The sequence below is a fragment of the Lynx canadensis genome, chromosome C1 (genome assembly GCF_007474595.2).
Source record: "Lynx canadensis isolate LIC74 chromosome C1, mLynCan4.pri.v2, whole genome shotgun sequence".
NCBI classification, from domain to species: domain Eukaryota; kingdom Metazoa; phylum Chordata; class Mammalia; order Carnivora; family Felidae; genus Lynx; species Lynx canadensis.
The window spans coordinates 76,601,833-76,618,810 of record NC_044310.1 but is presented as its reverse complement, the minus strand read 5'-3'; the positions used below and the strand labels follow the sequence as shown (position 1 = coordinate 76,618,810).

The following is a 16,978-nucleotide window of genomic DNA, read 5'->3' as shown; positions in this document are numbered from 1 at the left end:
GAGGCATGCTCCTGGCAGCTAAACTTTTCTCACAAAAATCAATAGGCTGGGCTTCAGAGTTGTTTTTCAGGCAAAAGGAATATTAATTGGATACAAACCAGAATCCTTCTAAAAAAATGATTGAGGGGCACCTAGGGGGCCTCAGTTGGTTAATCCTCCGACTTCAGCTCAGGTCATGATCTCGCAGTTTGTGAGTTTGAGCCCCATGTGGGGCTCTGTGCTGACAACTCAGAGCCTGGAGCCTGCTTCCAGTTCTGTGTCTCCCTCTCTCTCTGCCCCTCCCCTGATCATGCTCTGTCTCTGTCTCTCTCAAAAATAAATAAACATTAAAAAAAATGATTGAAAGGTGGTTGATGGATGATAATGTGATGATAGCTTGTTACAGGAAACTCACAAGTTCTGGATGTATATCCATGTGTAGTCATTAAAGATGACTGTAAGGGCAAAATAACCATGTCTCCATAGTTTGGTCCAGTCAAGACTGTCTACCAGACTGAATGAGAATTTTGAATGACTTTCTCAGAGTTTGTGCGTTGTGGCAGATTCCAATTCAGAATGCAGAGTTCTCTCTGTAGGTAAACTTTATATCACCATGGCATAATCTCTACAGTACATAACACCTGAATATCAGAGAGAAGAAGGCAACAACCTGAGACCTGAGGAAGACAAGGCACTTAAGATTAAGTATAGAATGCAACCATTCTGCCATAAGTTTAAGAAGGGAAGAATAAGATATTATTCTCCTGGGTGGGAGGAAGGCCAGAGAGAAAGAGTGAGGATTCTTATGCCTGATCTCTATTTACACAGCAAGGTAACCACTCCTCTTGGGGCTTTGAGCCTCTGTTGTTCACAGGGACCCTTCTCTCGGGGTCACACGAGTGGCCTGGAGAGTTGGTGCAGAGTTCTAGCCTCACTGCACTTCCCAGATGCCAAGAGGAAACATCACCGTGGGCAGAGGGTGGGAGAGTTAATAACTGTCATAAGACTTTTCTTCCTCTGCCATACAATGCTAGAGCTTCTCTCCAGCTTTTTGAAGAAGTGCGTTTATGACTGATCGCTCAACACCTTGTTGGTTCTGATTGCAGAAAACACACCTTATAAATATATGATAACCATCCTGTAATAGAGAGTGTGACAATTTACTTCACAGTGCGTTTCGGGCTGCTAATTGATCGTTTCAGTCCAGGGACGATTTGGAATAAATTATAGCCATCAAAAGGATATCACAGCTCATTTTGGTGGAAGGCTTTCCATGTCGCTTCGCGTACGTCTCCAGGAGAGCGCCGATTGCACCAGCTGGCGGAGAGGAGGGGTGGGAGCCAGCGGCGGAAAAGGAGGCCAGCGGGGCGGGGCCGGCGGGGCGGGGCCGGCGGGGCCGGCGGGGCGGGGCGGGGCCGGCGGGGCGGGGCGGGGCCGGCGGGGCGGGGCGGGGCCGGGCCGGCGGGGCGGGGCGGGGCGGGGCCGGGCCGGCGGGGCGGGGCGGGGCGGGGCCGGGCCGGCGGGGCGGGGCGGGGCCGGGCCGGCGGGGCGGGGCGGGGCCGGGCCGGCGGGGCGGGGCGGGGCCGGGCCGGCGGGGCGGGGCGGGGCCGGGCCGGCGGTGGCGCGCGCGTGCGCGTGCGCCCGAGGCAGCTGCAGGTCCGCGGCCGGACGGTAGAGGCCTCCCTTCTGAGGAGACGGCGCGGCTGCAACCGGCTGGGGCTCCGCTCCCCAGCTCGCGGGTCCTTCCCGACGAAGTCCCTGCGCGGCCCGACCCAGTGTGAGTATTCCCCACTCGCTCTCTTCCTCCCGCAGGCGGCACCGCCTGTTCATTAGAGGTGAGAGCGTCCGCCGGGCAGAGGGCCCTGCTGGGGGCGGGGGTGCTCACGTGCGGAGGGGCTCACCTCCGGCTCGCTGCTGCCCCTCAGCGGGGCTTCCCCAGGGGGTGGGTGGGGGGAGGGAGGTAGAGGTGCTTTCGCGGGGCGAGGCTCTTAGCTCCCGGAGCCGGACTAGCGAAGCGTGGAGTCGCCGCGGCCCGGTTGGGGGCTTTGTGTGCAGTTTAGAGTCCGTAGCTCTGCTTTTCACGGCGCAGTTGGGGAAGAGGGCTCGTGACAGACCCAGGCTCGCGGGGAGTCTTGCCCACCGCAAACCCCAGGGGAGGGCGAGGAGAGCGCGGGTCGGGCGGTTGGCAACGCGAGCCCGCGTGGGGTCGCCCGTGGCCGAGGGTCGCGGGGCCGGCGAGTCCCTCGCTGGGGATGCGGTGACAGCGCCGGCCAGAAAGGTTAGGTGTCCAGACACTGCCCACCCCTCACCCGAGGGGTGTGGAGCCGATCGCACCCCCAGACCCTCGTTTCGTTTTTATTTCCCAGCAAAGTGTGTGCCGTCGCCTGGCGGTCATGGAGAAGGGGACCCAAAGGCCTAGCCCTGGATGGGATTCGAATTTGAAAAAAAAAAAAAAAAAAGTTTTTCCTATTCCTGTCGCAGGCACTTGCCTTTCTGGTCTCCCCGCCTCGCCCATGAGACCTCCAGGCAACTTTTATTCTCTTCCTAAGTTGAAGCGGAAGCAGGGTTGAGGCCCTTCAGCTCACACGTAACCAACCCCTCGGTCCCAAGTGCTCAAAGTCGGGGCTTCGCGCGGTGCTCTTAGTTGTTTAGTCCTCTGTCACGCTAATACGTTATGTCAGTCTAGGGCACGGATGTTTCCATGCAGGCGATTTTGACAGCAATCACCATACCAAGCTATTATGAAGTGTGATGTCAGTGCGTTCTGGAGGACGGATAATATATAAGCCAGTTCTTGACACGCTATCTTACAAGGAAACATCTGAGACCATCAGGAAGAGGCATTTTAATTCACACACCAAAAATATTTTGTGTTGGTTGACATCTTTCAAAATGCTGAAAGAGGTAGTAACATTTACCATTTGTAGGTATTATCAATATACTCACAAAAGTCCCCCAGGAAGGAGGAGGGTTTTATCTTCTTGCTGTTCTATCATATATGCCGAGGAACAGAGATGTTATGTGTCCTACCAAATAGTCCACAGTAAGTCAGGGAGAAGGCGCTATTTATGAAACCAAACATCTTCTAAAACTGGAATAATTGGAAAAGTGAGGAAACTAGTTGTGCAAGAAAATCATCTGGTAGCTTAAATGAGAGACCCATATGCTTTTAGTACAAGTGCTGGGTATGTGAAACGTACAGTTTATCTCAGGTATGGAATTCAGGTAAATATTCTGTAAAGCTCCAGTCTTAATGACTAAGTAGGTATTACTCTTGGGTATTAAAGACTGATTTTATCAGGAGTCACTTAAAACAAGGGATTAAGTTCAAAACTATTGCGAGGGCCCTGATGAATGAATTCTGACATCTGAAGTCATCCAAATCTAAGCAAATACTTTAGGCTTGATACTATATAATACAAACTGTATTTACACGGACCAAATTCTGTAGGAGTCACTTTTACCATGGACTCCGCATGTGTTGACTCAAGGTATGATTTTCTTTTCCTCCGTTCATTAATTCAATAAGTATTTATTCATTATCTGTTATAGGTCCTCTGTTTCACTTTGCCATTGAACATGATCCCCATAAGCAACTAATAAATAATTGTTGAAGTGTAACTAGAATATGTGTATCTTCTCCTGGCTCCAGGAAATTTGAGGAATATTATTATGAAAGAGTTAAAAACTGTGGCTTTTCATGTATACAAATGAGAAATTGGATTGATTACTCTCAAGTAGTAAGTCAAGGAAAGAAAAATTGCAGGTCAGGAAGTTTTCTCCAGCTAGTGAGTGCCCTGCCCCTACCCAGTGGCATGTGTTTGTTTTTTTTTCCCCCTCCTTAAGGCTTTAAAAACAATGTTTAAAGGGCTTGTGTGATCGAATGGGCTTATGACATTCTTTTAATTATTTTAGAATGTCAAGTTTTCCTAAAATGTCTTGTTCCTCATATGGTATACTGGACTATCTGGTTTTGTGTGAGTAAAGGCATGATATTTTTAGTTAAAATCAAAGCCACATACTCCTTTCTCTCCCAATCTGAAATAAGAATGGCCTACAGTTAAGTCAAGCAAACAAACACATCCCAAGTAGTCACAAATACACCTGGTTAAAACTCATTTTCATTGGTTTAATAGAAATAGAAAAAACATACCCAATATGTCTATCCCGATTATTTATAGTTGAATGTTTTTGTGGATAATGCTTCAGATAATTCAGAACAATGCCTATATTCTTGAATATCAAGACATTTCTGTGTGAAATATATAAGATGCACCTAAAGAATGTCAAATATTGTGAAGTACAGTAATAGAAGATGTTAAGAATAATTTTATCTCTACTCTAAATGTGTGCTGTAGAGCTGAAACTGTGTAACCAGGATATGACTATGAACTGATGTAGACAACTATACCAGGACTTGCACATATATTTTAGTGTGTCTTTATCCAGCTAGTCATCCTGGAAGTTTGCAATGATGCGTTCATTGCTGCCATTGATCAAACCTGTTTTGGAGCTCTTCATTAGGCACTGTTTTCAAAACTCACAGCACATCTTGTTAAAAAAGCCTAGGCAGTGGTAAGTTGTCCTTCTTTTGTAGACTTTCAGTGCCCTGAAGAGTAGGGAGACTGGTCAAGTCAGGGTAGTATAATTTGGGATCAAAACAATCAGAAGGACAATTAGATGGCTTTCTTTAGTAGCTTTTAAACTAGTTCTAAAGTCATTATACAAACATAGTTTGGATAATGGCAGCACCATTGGAATAAAAGTAGCTGCCAAGGGACAGCTTTAAGAAAAGTGCTCATTTGGAGCTGTACATTCTCTTTGATTGTCAATGAATTATTAATTTAACAGTCATATACATGTATAGCACAATGGTATACAGTACAGAGACATGCTCAGAAAGTTATGTTGTCAAGAATTTGGTTGATCTGGATTTTATGAGAGTTCAGTTTTGCTGCTATGATTACAAAAGCTGTTAAGTTCTAGAATATGGAAATGGATAGGAAAAATTCAAGATGTCATGGGCTAAATTCAGGATTGCCATATATAGTTCTATAGAATTGGTGCTCACATTCCTTGAAATATAAAAGAATCATACTCAGTTAAGAAACCAAATTTCACCTGTATTCTATTTTGTGAGCAAGGCATTCACCATTACCAAAAAATTCAGTGATCCTTAGACTGTAGGTTAAATGTAACCTGTGGGTTGAAACGTTTGTCATTTTTAGTAGTTGGTTGTGAATACAGACCCCAAAGTAGATATGTAGTAGAACCACTGTGTACTGCTTTAAGTTAACAATATACTATCAAAATATAGAATCATGAAACTCCTCACCCAGTGAAGTTAAACTCTTATATTCAAGACCAGAATATGAGAGAGGGAATAGAAAGACTACGAAAAGAGAAAGAGGTAGGTCATGGGACTTTTGAATCATAATTAGTTGAATTTATTTGAGGGAAGAGTTTATAATTCCTTTCCAAAAACCACTAGCAAACAATTTAAAATCTGAGGGAATAGTTGAGATTCAACTCCAGCTGAGACTGTATGGAGTACCAAGAAAAGCAGAAAGAATGTAATTAGCTGAGTAGGAATTTTTCTAAGAGTTCAGGTCTAATACCTTAGTATTATATAAAGGGCCACGGGATCATTAGTGATTAGCAGGGATTCAGACCATAATGATGAGAGATCAAGGCCAGGGGACAAAGATGAAAGAGCCTTCCAGCTTAAACTGAATGTTGCAAATGCTGGTGCACTTACATAGGGAAGGTCAGCCAGCAGATAAAGAAATAGGGCAACAGTCCCAAAGCAACAAATGTGTTCTTCTCTTTCACCCAAGAGTTAGATTGGATATGGAGACTGACCAAGTTTGAGCTGAGACGAAAAGAATGACCTTATTTCAATCGTTTATAAGGTCTGGAAATTTGAGTCCTGTCTGCTTTGATGAGCTTGGATATTGCCCAGAAATTATGGAAGGGGACCTGCTGGGTCCTGGATACCAGGGCTACATACCCAACTTAAAGGTCAGTGAACAAGGTAGACAGATCCAGTTCTTTTCTGCGTAGACCTGGTTTGTCCATTAGGTAGACTAAACAACTCCTAAATTTTACATTATAAGTACAAGGGAATATTAGGTACCCAGGAAATCCTCAATAGATATGACATGGTGGAAAAATAAGTGACGTAATGTTAGCCTTTCTTTTGAAATGGCTAGCCTAACCATTATGTCTGTTCATCTTCTATAGACTTAATAAACATCCAAATGTTTCTTACTTTGAGTCGAAATATTAAATTTTGTCTATAGGATTGGGGTGAGGAGGCTCTTAGTAGTTTAAAGCCCATCTCTTTATTAATAGGGTCCTGGTGGTAGATTTACAAAGTTCACATGTGGATCCAGAATATAGGAAAGGTGAGAAATTGCCGTGAAAATTGGGAAGTATCATGTGGTAGAAAGAAAACTGGACCAGGAGTGGAGACCAGGTTTACCATGTACCAATTGTGTTACTTGGAGCAAATTTTGGTTTCCTTTTAGGCAAAATGTATATCAATCATAGTGGTACCCCATGGATCTACTTCAAAAGGTAGTTTTGATCCTAATCTGAGATGAAGTAAATGGAAGGACTTGGTTTATTAAATACTGTGCAAGTGCAGGATTTTGTGTGCCACTGCACAGGTTTTGTAGGTAAAGGTAAGGGTTGTAACTCTTGAGCTATACACATATTTAAACCAAATATAAATGAAGATGGAAACTTACCTTTGGGAACTTGGGAGAATAGGGTGGTTTTAGCATGGATACTAGAGACAGGTGGATAATGTAGTCATTATTTCTCCTTTCTCAAGTTCATAAGAAGTAGTACTCTGTTGCCATTGCAAGAGATTTAAAAAAAATAAAATAAAAAGCTTCCTGAAGGGCTGTTGGTTGTAAAGAAACCTGCCAGCTTGCTTAATACTATCAAGTCCAGATCTTCAGCATTGGCACTGAAGACACGCTCTCCATGTGGGGGGAAAAGTAGCCAGACTTCCAGGCCTTGTTTTTGTACTCTCAGAAGTTCTTCTTTTCTTAGACATTTCATTATTCCCATTGCCATCTTCATATCTTACGGGAGGACAGAAGCTGATTGAAGTTCCATATATTGGTGTAATTGGTCAGCTGTGAACATTTTTTTGCAATTGTTATTCCTCCCACAGGAGCAACCCATTTTTGCTGCAGAGATAGCACAACCTCCCCCCAACCCCTTGCAGGCTTAAAAAAAAATTAACACTTGTATCTTTTATTTTTCCTACTTTCCTCTGTGTATTTAAAAGTTACAGAGGCTCTTTTTCTTTCCCCAGCAGCGGCTCCAGCTCACAGAAACACAAGTACAGATACAGATAAGACAGCATCATTGGCTCCCACCAACAGGGGGCATGGCTCCAAGACAGGAGGGGAGAATAGAAGGAGAAGTCTGGGATGTTATAGGGCAGTATGCACTCATCTTTCCTTCTGTCGAGTTTCAGAATCTACCCTACTAAAGAGTAAAAACAGTGCCCCTTGTCTGAAGTCATTGGTTAAAGGGAGGTTTCCTGGAAGTTTGTTGAATATCTTCCACACAGTGATACTTCATGAATTCACATTCTGTGAGGCACAGTGTATTTGAGCCAGTGTTGTATATTGCAGCATTTGACTGGTTCAGGTAGTCTGTGTTTGAATATCACATCTGTTACTTGCTGAGTGGTTGGGCAAGTTTCTTAATCGCCCCGAGCCTTGTTTTCTTTATCTGCAAAATGACAATAATAATAGTATCTGCTTTTTAGGATTGTTGTACCTGATTGTTTAGAATTGTTGCTGTGTGCTCAGCAAATGGGAGCTATATTTTTAGGCTCTGGGGAGTGAGAAAGAAATACAAAGGAATTTCCATTTTCAAGGAGCTTACAATGTGGTTGGAAGGGACTGAGTAAAAGAAAACTGACAAGACCGTGCAGGGCAGAGAATAGGCATGCCATATAAGTGTTGCAGATAATGAAGAGTTCAGCAGTCTGCCAAGGACTAGGATGAATGGTGAAAGATTTCAAGATAGAGGTGGGAATTATCTTTGGGATTTACAGGCTGGGTGGGATTCAGATATATATGGTGGAATTGAGAAGGCATTGCGGATGGCCAGGAGAAGTAGTGATCAGAACACACAGTATAGCAGGGGTGGGAGTATGCCAGAGTGGAAAGTAAACCAGCTTTTGAGCCAGATATATAAGCATAAGAATCCTGTCTCTGCGGTGAGATTTTGGTTGGACAAGTATCTTAACTTCTTAGTCTCAGTTTCTACAACCTGAAAATGGGTGTAATCATATCTCCTTAAGTTGAAGGGGTTAAATAAGATAATGTTTGTAATGCCTAACATGGTGCCTGCCACCTCACAGGTGTTCAATGAAATGAAGATAATCCATGTGGTGTTTGAGAGGACAATGGGAGGGCTGTCTGAAGAGCTGTCTTGCCTTGTGTAAACTAGTAGTGGAAAACAAACCAGAAATGTCCAGTTAGGGAGAGTGGTGAGGAGGCTTAAAGGCCAATTTAAGGAGGTAGGGCTGTTACAGGCTATCAGAGCTATTCAGGGCTTTCCAGTAATGTGAGGGTTTATGGTAGTTAATATCAAGGCACTCTGAAAGCTGTTTTGGAAAAAGGAAGAAACTCACTTTGCACGTGTAAGGTGACAGGTGTATAGATTAGGATAGTGGAAGGGTTACCAGACCTGGTTGACCTGGTCTCTCTAAAGTTTTTTTTATAGACAGAGCTAAAGACTAAACAGTGTGGAGTTAGGGAACCTTTGTGTTTGGTTTTGTGTGTAGACTCCTAATAGTGTCACTTGTCCAGAATAAAATCAGTATAGACCCACAACTTTGGAAAATAGAACTCGATGTTCAGGGACTGTAAAAGGTGGGAAGTAACTTTAATGCTAAGTAAGTCCTAGAACTTGCTTTAGCTTAAAAAATAGCCCTTTAAAAATTTTTGTTCCTTTCCCCTTGTTAATGAAAATGAGTTTGTGCCTTTCGTTGGTTTCCAGGAAGACATAAGTACAGGTCATTTGTAGCAGTGTAGAGTTTGAGGTTAGGATTGTAGTCACATTGGGTTAAATGGTGAGGTAGCAAAATGATAATTTTGATGACTTTGTTTGGTGACATTGTGATTTGGATGAGAAAACGCTGTCCTTTCCCTTTGGTTTAGAAGTGATTTAATTAAAAATACAAACCTAGGAAACAGTTTTGGATACAAGGGGATTTATTTATATTGTCTCTCATTTTCTCCTCACCTCTCTCTTTTTTCTGCCCATTGTAGTTTTGTAATGAGAGAATAAATGGTAGAGAATTGTTTTTCTAAAGAAAGTTGCATTGATTATATGGACACCAGTTTTTAAAATGTGAGGAAATTGCAACTACCTATTACTTTTCGGTGGTAGGCCTTAAATGTATTAAGCAGGAAAGGATAACTGACCTACCATTGATTTCCTGAATTTCACTGTTCTCCCATCTGGGGGCAAGGGCAACGTGGTGCTAATAGCTCTGAGGTGTCTGGGGTGTCCCGGTAGTTAACTGTAGCCAAGTATTGCTTCCCTTGGAAGGAGGATGCACATGCCAAGGGGATTGTGCACAGTGGTTGACAAACATAGAAAGGGGATAAATGACAAAGGAAAAGGCAGGCCCTGTGAGGTTAGAGGCAAAGCAAGCTGGCTTAGTCCTGTTGCTTCTGAGCAGGGGCAAGGAGTGTATTTCATTTCTCATCCCTTGAGTTTATTTAAATTATCTGTTGGGGTGGGGGTGGAAATAAGGCTGATTAATACTAAGATGCAAACATGAGGATTATACCCAGCTTCTGATACTCCTTTTCACTCCATCTTGGAAACTGAAGACCACAAAAGAAACTTGTTGGAAAGGAAGGAAGGAGAGAAGGCAAAATGTATTTCTCCACTTTTTAATGAGAGGTGTTTTTTGAATATATGCTATTTGGTATTTTATATAATGGTATTTTTGGTATCCATGCCACCCTAACAGATCATCCATAGTAGCTCCTGGCTGAAGCCCTGGCCAGCAGGGTTTGAACCAGGGGCAGGTGGTATTGGACAGAGGGTATTCAGGGTGCTGCTGTCATTAATTTTGCTGAAAGAGCCTCATCAGAGACCACATGTCCCCTCCTTGGTGGGTGGCATTGAGCCTTGGAGAGGGCTTCCATGCAGTTTTCAGCCTTGCCCCCTCCTCCAACCCTTCTGCCTTCTGCTTCTGCAGTGGGACCTCTCTCCTGTCTCCCCCCCCCCTTTTTTTTTTCAATTAAATGAATTAATTACCAGGCGTTTAACTTTTTGCCAGACTCTTTCATTATGCCCAGAGTTGTTGCTGAGCGGCAAAGGGAAGTAATAACATTCGCAGTGAGGGGCAAATCCTGTTAATGAACAAATTAAAGTTCAAACAGTGATTCAAGTTCACAACCTCTCCGTGGCTCTTCTCTTTAATAAGAGTTATACATGTTACTTTCCTGCTCTTTTCTCCTTTTTATTACTTTTTAAGCTTTTCATCAACACTGCTGGGGCATATTTGAGGCTCCCAGCCTTTCAGCCCTGACAAGGACTGGAGCACTTATAATCCCATCTTAATTTGGCAACTTTTGTAAAACACATAAAGGGCCCAGGGTCACTTTTGGTCACCAGGGCCCAGTGACCATCTAGCTTCCACCTCCTTCCAGGGCTCTGTGGGTTGCTTCTCTCCCTACACATTCCTCTTCAGCAATCAGGATCTGATCACTCACCTTCCTGCCCCTGGGCACCGCTTTGCCAGGTGGGGCTGCAAGGGTCTGAGCCTTTGCCTCTCTCTGTCCTTCCCCTGTTGTCTTCTCCACCTACCTGGTTGCAGCCTTTAGGGGGAAGGGGACTTGGTGAAAAGAGGGAGGACCTTCAGACTAAAAGCTGGGAACCTTTACAGGGAAAGGATCCCCTCCTGGCCACCATTGTTACCAAATGCTGCTTGCCTCATTTAGGGGACCACGCAGATGCTGAAAGGCCCAAGCCTCATTGGCCCAAACCAGAGCCAGGCAGGGGCCTGTTGGGGAAGGAGCCCAGGCGGTATTGGGTGCCTGCCTACTTCTCTCTCTCCCTCTTTTTTTTCCCTCTCCCCATACTGTGGATTGCGTGGGGGTCTTTTCCACCTCCGTGCCTGGCTTCTCACCACCATTCCCTGAGCATGGCTTGATATAATCACCATGACAACTGCAATCTACGAGCATACACATAATAGAGATGAAATAGACAAAAGATTAGCATGCCATGAAAAGTACAATAAGTTTCTTATTTAGCATTTAGATAACTGTCTTTCCTTCGGAGCAAGCTTCAAAGTTGAAGCCAGTTTAGACCAAGAGGATTAATTCTTTCTCCCGCATGCTTCATTGAATCTCTCATTACCAAACTTTGTCTGTATTGATGTAAGATTTGATTGAAGATTAGAGCATTTAGCAAATCTTGCTTTTCTGCATGTATCAGGTCCTTTCAAGCACGGATCGCAGTGCCCAGTGGTCAATACCCTTACTTTTATCCAGTGTCTGCTTCATTTAAACTTAATCAACTCCATCAACGAACTGGAACAGGGAAACGTCCCTGCGGTAAGAATGTTGTGCTTTTGTGGGATAATTCTTTGCTCTTTCCCGATCCGTTGCCGTTAAACTTAAAATTGCACTATGATGAACTTTTTTTTTTAATCAATATGATAATGACAATTGGGCCTGAATGCTCTGGTAGGACTTAGACTTGAGCTGAATCTGGTTTCCATCACTAAAACAACTTCTGGTCCTATGATAGTCCGCCTCCTTTTGTGTGGCTTTAATACCTTTTCTTCCCTGACATTGAATATTGCTCAAGCTGGAAAATGATGCATCTTTGTAGGGAAGGCTCATATGTCACAGCCAGAAAGTGAAGCAGACCGATTGGTTGTGTGAATTATCTGACTTGCTGCAGTGAATTATTTGCACTGTTTCCCTACCTAGTCAACAAGTTCCTGAGGTATAGTAGAGATCAATCAAAACTGACAGCCTGCATGTGAAGGCTTTACTGTGTAAATCTGGCGCACTCATCCTAGCCATGCCGGCCCTGGCATCTGTATATCATTTTTATACTGCTACCAGTAGAGCAATTTCAAAAGTATTTGCAAGGAAAATGCGTGTCCCCATCTGTTCCTAGAAGCATAAATGTGCCACCTTCAGAGGGTTTTCACTGGTAATCATATCTTTAATGATCAACAGACTAGTGATATATATTTTTCCATAAAATGGGGTTTTCTTCACTTTATTGTGATTGGCTAGAATAAATAGCTTTTCCATATGTTCGGGAGATAAAATATAAGATTAGCAGAGGTCGTTTGTTGGATAGTAAACAAAAGAAACAATTCATTCCAAATAATCTTTGAACAGAAGCAATGACAAAATTAAGTTGCAATAACAGAGCATCTGAGGCCCCACATCAAAAAACAGACCTTGTTCCTCCTTGGAAAAGGAGCCGTTTAAGAGTAGAAACTTAGAGTCTCCTAGAGGACTCTGGTGGCTTATTTTCATGAGGCAGGGGAGGGAAGGAGCAGGGTAAGAAGGAGAGGCTAGAATAATACTTATTTGTTCTACTTCTGTTTTAAAGTCATATTTCCTATCCCTTTATTTTTTAAATTTATTTTTCAAATTCCTTTCCCTTTATTTTACCTGCTATTTGCCCATCTTCACTGCAGCACCCTCGGTAAGTGTGTTCCGAAAGTAAGAAAATGCAACCTTGCTGAATTTCTCTTCAGGCCTATAAGGAGATAGGGATGATTCTTGTACTTAAAAAATTAAAAGGCTGGCTTCCTCCATGGGAGATTTCTCTTCTTTCATAGAAAAGGGTGACCTTGAAGAGCCGAGCATAGTACCTGCCTTTAAGTGAAATTCCAGAGCCATGCAAAAGCTATCTCAAGATAGCCAAGACCCACCAGGAACCCCCTGGGAAGTGTTCTTAGCAATCTGATCCCACCTATGTAGGTTACAGTCTGAAGATACAATCAGGCCCTGACCTGCCTCCCCACACTTGTACCCACGCATGTATTCTCCACACTCAGCACCCAAGAGGCCCACCCCTTTTCAAATGCAGACATTCTTAGTTCTGTAGACACTGTTAGAAGTTTGGAAACTTCTCCAGGATCTCTGTTAGATGTTTCCACTGCCTAATTAGTAATCTTCAATCCTATTTTATTTGCAGAGTTGGGAGAGAACCTCCTGTTCCACAAAGGACTGACATTAGTTTAAGATGCCTGAATCTATGTAAACAATGTCTTCAGCCTTCAGGCTCTCCAGAAAATAGGTGTAGAGCTGTTTAGACCTGTTGTCTACAAGTCAGGAATTGAGAACGAGAAGTTGGGATGGGAGTTTCTCTGAAACATTGAAATTAAGAGCAGTTAGGTTAACTGTTCAGCTGATTCTTTATTATTATTTTTACCCCCTTGGGACAATGTGGGTGTTGGGCGGGGGGATTCTGTCCTTTCTGTATATGTTACCCTCTTCACCCCCGTATTCCCCAGATTTTTTTTTCCTCTCTCCAAATGCCTACTGCTCTCACTGCAGCAGGAGTGTATAAGTATTAGTTTGAAAATTGGAAATGTGGTGTTCAGGCTGATCCCAAGCAGAAAGTCTATTAGCATCTTAGACCTGACTTGTGTTAATTTCCTGGCCCCAGTGAGGCTTGGGAACACTGACAGATCAGTAGAAAAAATAGCTCACTTAAGTCTCTGGCCAGAAGAAGATGGGAAAGCTACCAACAAAAGATTTTCTTTTAAAATTTCCCCTTAATCTTAGAAACATAATCTTACAGGCTGGGTTGTACATAGGTAAGTGTAGACTTTATAGGATTTACAGGTAGATCACATTTTGCCTGATCTGAAACCGTATTTGCTATAATATTACAATTAAGACTGAAAGAAAGGGAAGTCACACTTGTGGTTGCCACATTGTATTGTGATATACTGCAGATCTGCAGTCTGCAGTGAATTTGCTTGCTACAAGGAAATTCTGGCATGTGTTGTGTATGAATGAAACATGATTTACACTCAGTTCAAAAAATTGAATTTCCTGATTTCTATATATCTTAGTTTGAAACCCATTTTGCATTGAATTTCTGTGTTGTTTTTAGAAAATGAAAAGAAGTAAACTCACCAACTGATTTTATGTGGGAGAAATAAATGTGTGATGTTTGCTCCTTCCCTTGTCCAGGAGGACGAGGCTGTTAACTATAGGTGGGACATTTCCCACTCTGTTCTCCTGTGTCCAGGGGTCCTGTTTAACCTACAGATCTCTGCCAGGAATATTGCTGTACACACGGGAGTGGAAGACACTGCAGAGCTTACCTTTGGGGCTCAGATTGGCTGAAGCTGTGAACCATAGAACTGCAGGCATCCAAGGTTTTCCTAAACACTGGATTGGAGCCATTTGCAACATATAGTCCTTTGCTGCTTCAGAACCACAGACCTTCTACATGTGCATATCCATAGCAGATATGGACAAGCATTGCAAATTTTAAAAACAGACATACTATGTTCAGGGTGAAAATTACTGCAGCAACAATGCCATCTCTTTCCCTCCAAAGTCTCACTGCCACCAAGCAACCTCATCAATAAATCCAAGCTTATTTCACTGAAAATGTACTTAATTCCAGAAAAATTACTGGATATATGTATGTAGCAATATTACTTGTTAACCAGTTTTATGAAAAAACCTCTCCCACCTTAGAAGAAAATATTGAACCTTAAACTCTAATTCAGATATTTAAAAACATGTAGTTTAATACAGTGTTATTTTGCATATAATGTCTCATGATTGTAATATGCATAGTATTTGGTTTTTTTAGATACCCCTTAACAAGACAGGGGAGCAAGCAGTATGGTGGTTTGCAAAGAAGTTCAGATTTTAAAAATAAGCTTAAGGAATTGCCTGTTTTGATTAAGGAAAATAAACTCGATTGATTGTTAAAACAAAATGAACTATTAAAACTTAGTGCCAATTAACAATCTTTAAATTACTGATAAAATGCCATCTGGATCTTAAAAATGCCAAGGTGTTTCAAGTTATCCGAAAATGAAAATTTGGAGGAATTGAAGTACCTTTTTTGTTCTCCCTTACTCTGAACAGGATACTAGTAATACTTTGTCACTCCTGGCTTTTACTGGGAATTTTCATCTTGTTCCAGAAGGAAATAGAAGAAAAGCAACTTTTACAGTTAATAGCCTCAGTCTAAAGAACCTTATTTCTAGGCAGAATTTCTACAGTCACCCTTGTCTGTGAACACTCGTTGAGGATGTGTTTTAATTTTAGGTCAGAACAACTGGGTTAAGATCTGGAGAAGACATTGAGTTTTCCCTATGGGGGAAGGAGGGGGAGAAAGGAAGCTAAATGAGTTTTACTGTGCCGCGGAAGGACTACTCCAGGCACCAGTGTGGTAAGGGAAAGTGGATTTGTAAGCAGCGTTCTTCTGCCCGTCCATGTCTTAACCCACTTGGAGCCATTCACCTTGGGAGCAGGTTGCGGGTGGTCACTAGAGACCTCCATCTCGCTCACTTCCTCTCAATGGCCTTTTGCCCAGACTTAAGGTACCTTCTTCCAGGATTCCCCTCCCCCATCCCAACACAAACGGCGATGGACGTGACAGCTGTTTCGTGAAGCCTGCTGGTCATCCCGGAGAGGGGCAATCCTGTCCCCTCTGGGCATTCAGAATCCTACTTTAGGATCCTTCCACTCCGCCGTGCTGAAAGTCAGCGAACAGTTCTGGTTCGGGGCTTCGGGGACACGTGACCCGCGGGCAAAGTCCGGGAACCGTCTGTGGGTGACGCTAGGCGCGACTCAGCCGTTCCGCAGCCTGGCGCCTTCTGACGCCTTCTGACAAACCTGGCCGCGAGCGCAGAGCGCGGCGGCCAAATGACCCTGGACCCAGGTCCGGTCCGACCCCCGTGAGCAAGTGTCAGCCTGAGGATGCACCCTGCCCTGGCGGGGCTGGAGGTCGACCTTTTGCACAGGAGAGGCTGACTTGAGAGCACAGACACGTCCCCAGTTACTACTCGCCGCGGGTCAACCCCGAAGCAGGCGCGCAGGGAAAAGGTGAAATGGGGACTGTGCCCTTGCTGCCCGCCCTTGCCCCTCTTTGTGTCCCAAGACATCGCCTCGAGAGTACAGACGCGGCTCCGGGCCGCAGGGCCAGAGACCCTGTGGTTTCATTCACCTTGGCTTCAGGCGAAGGCTGAGATGGTCGGGGTAGGCCTTACGCCGGCGGCAGAGGCCCTGCCAGTGGGAGGGGGACGGGGAGCCTCTGCAGCGTCAAGCGGCCTCTCTCCCTTATTTCCAGACATTTCCGACGAAACGCCCTAGGGGAGAGCCGCTGCTCCTCCCGAGTTCTCGGCGTTCGCTGACCCAGGTGTTGGAGGTTGCCGCTCGCCCGAGCTCTCAAAGGTCCTAAGGCTGGGGCTGGGCGCGGCGGCCGCGTCCTCTCCTAGTGCGTCCCTTCACCTTCCCCTCGCACCCTCCGCACTGAAGGTGTGCGAGCCTCTCCTGGGGCGCCCTTTCCGATTGGGCCCAGATCGGCACCGGCCTGGGGCTTCTGCGGCTGAGAGCTGTGAGTTGGGGCCTTCGCGCCTCTCAGCGCCGGCTCCTCGCGTCGCTCGAAAGCCCGTAAGAGTAATAGTCAACTGTTTTTGTCACTTTCTTAAGATGCATCATCCCTGGTCTCTCTTGTTTCATTACGAAAAATCCCAGAGAAACCACCCGGCAGGATCAATCAGACGCAGGCAGCCAGACAGTTTTCTTGTACTTTATTAAAGTGTAATCAAACATCGGTTAAGTGGAAAATAAATATCCAGATCTAATAAGCTGCTCAGTCAGATCGTGTAAATGCAAATTACAAGCTGGTTCCTATCTTCCCGCCAGGGGATTGAACAAGCCACAGCAATTGCTTCATCCACTGCGATTGTAAATCAACTAAAATAATGGCTGGA

At 44.3% G+C, this 16,978-nt stretch overlaps 1 long non-coding RNA gene across 1 annotated transcript in view; it reads left to right on the top strand.

Annotated features, from left to right (window-relative positions):
- The first annotated feature begins 1,656 nt into the window (after positions 1 to 1,656).
- Positions 1,657 to 16,978, top strand: part of LOC116738234 — an 18,959-nt gene continuing 3,637 nt past the window's right edge. Inside the window, exon 1 of the long non-coding RNA XR_004343932.1 lies at positions 1,657 to 1,756. This is a non-coding gene — a long non-coding RNA (uncharacterized LOC116738234). The remainder of the gene's footprint in view (positions 1,757 to 16,978) is intronic.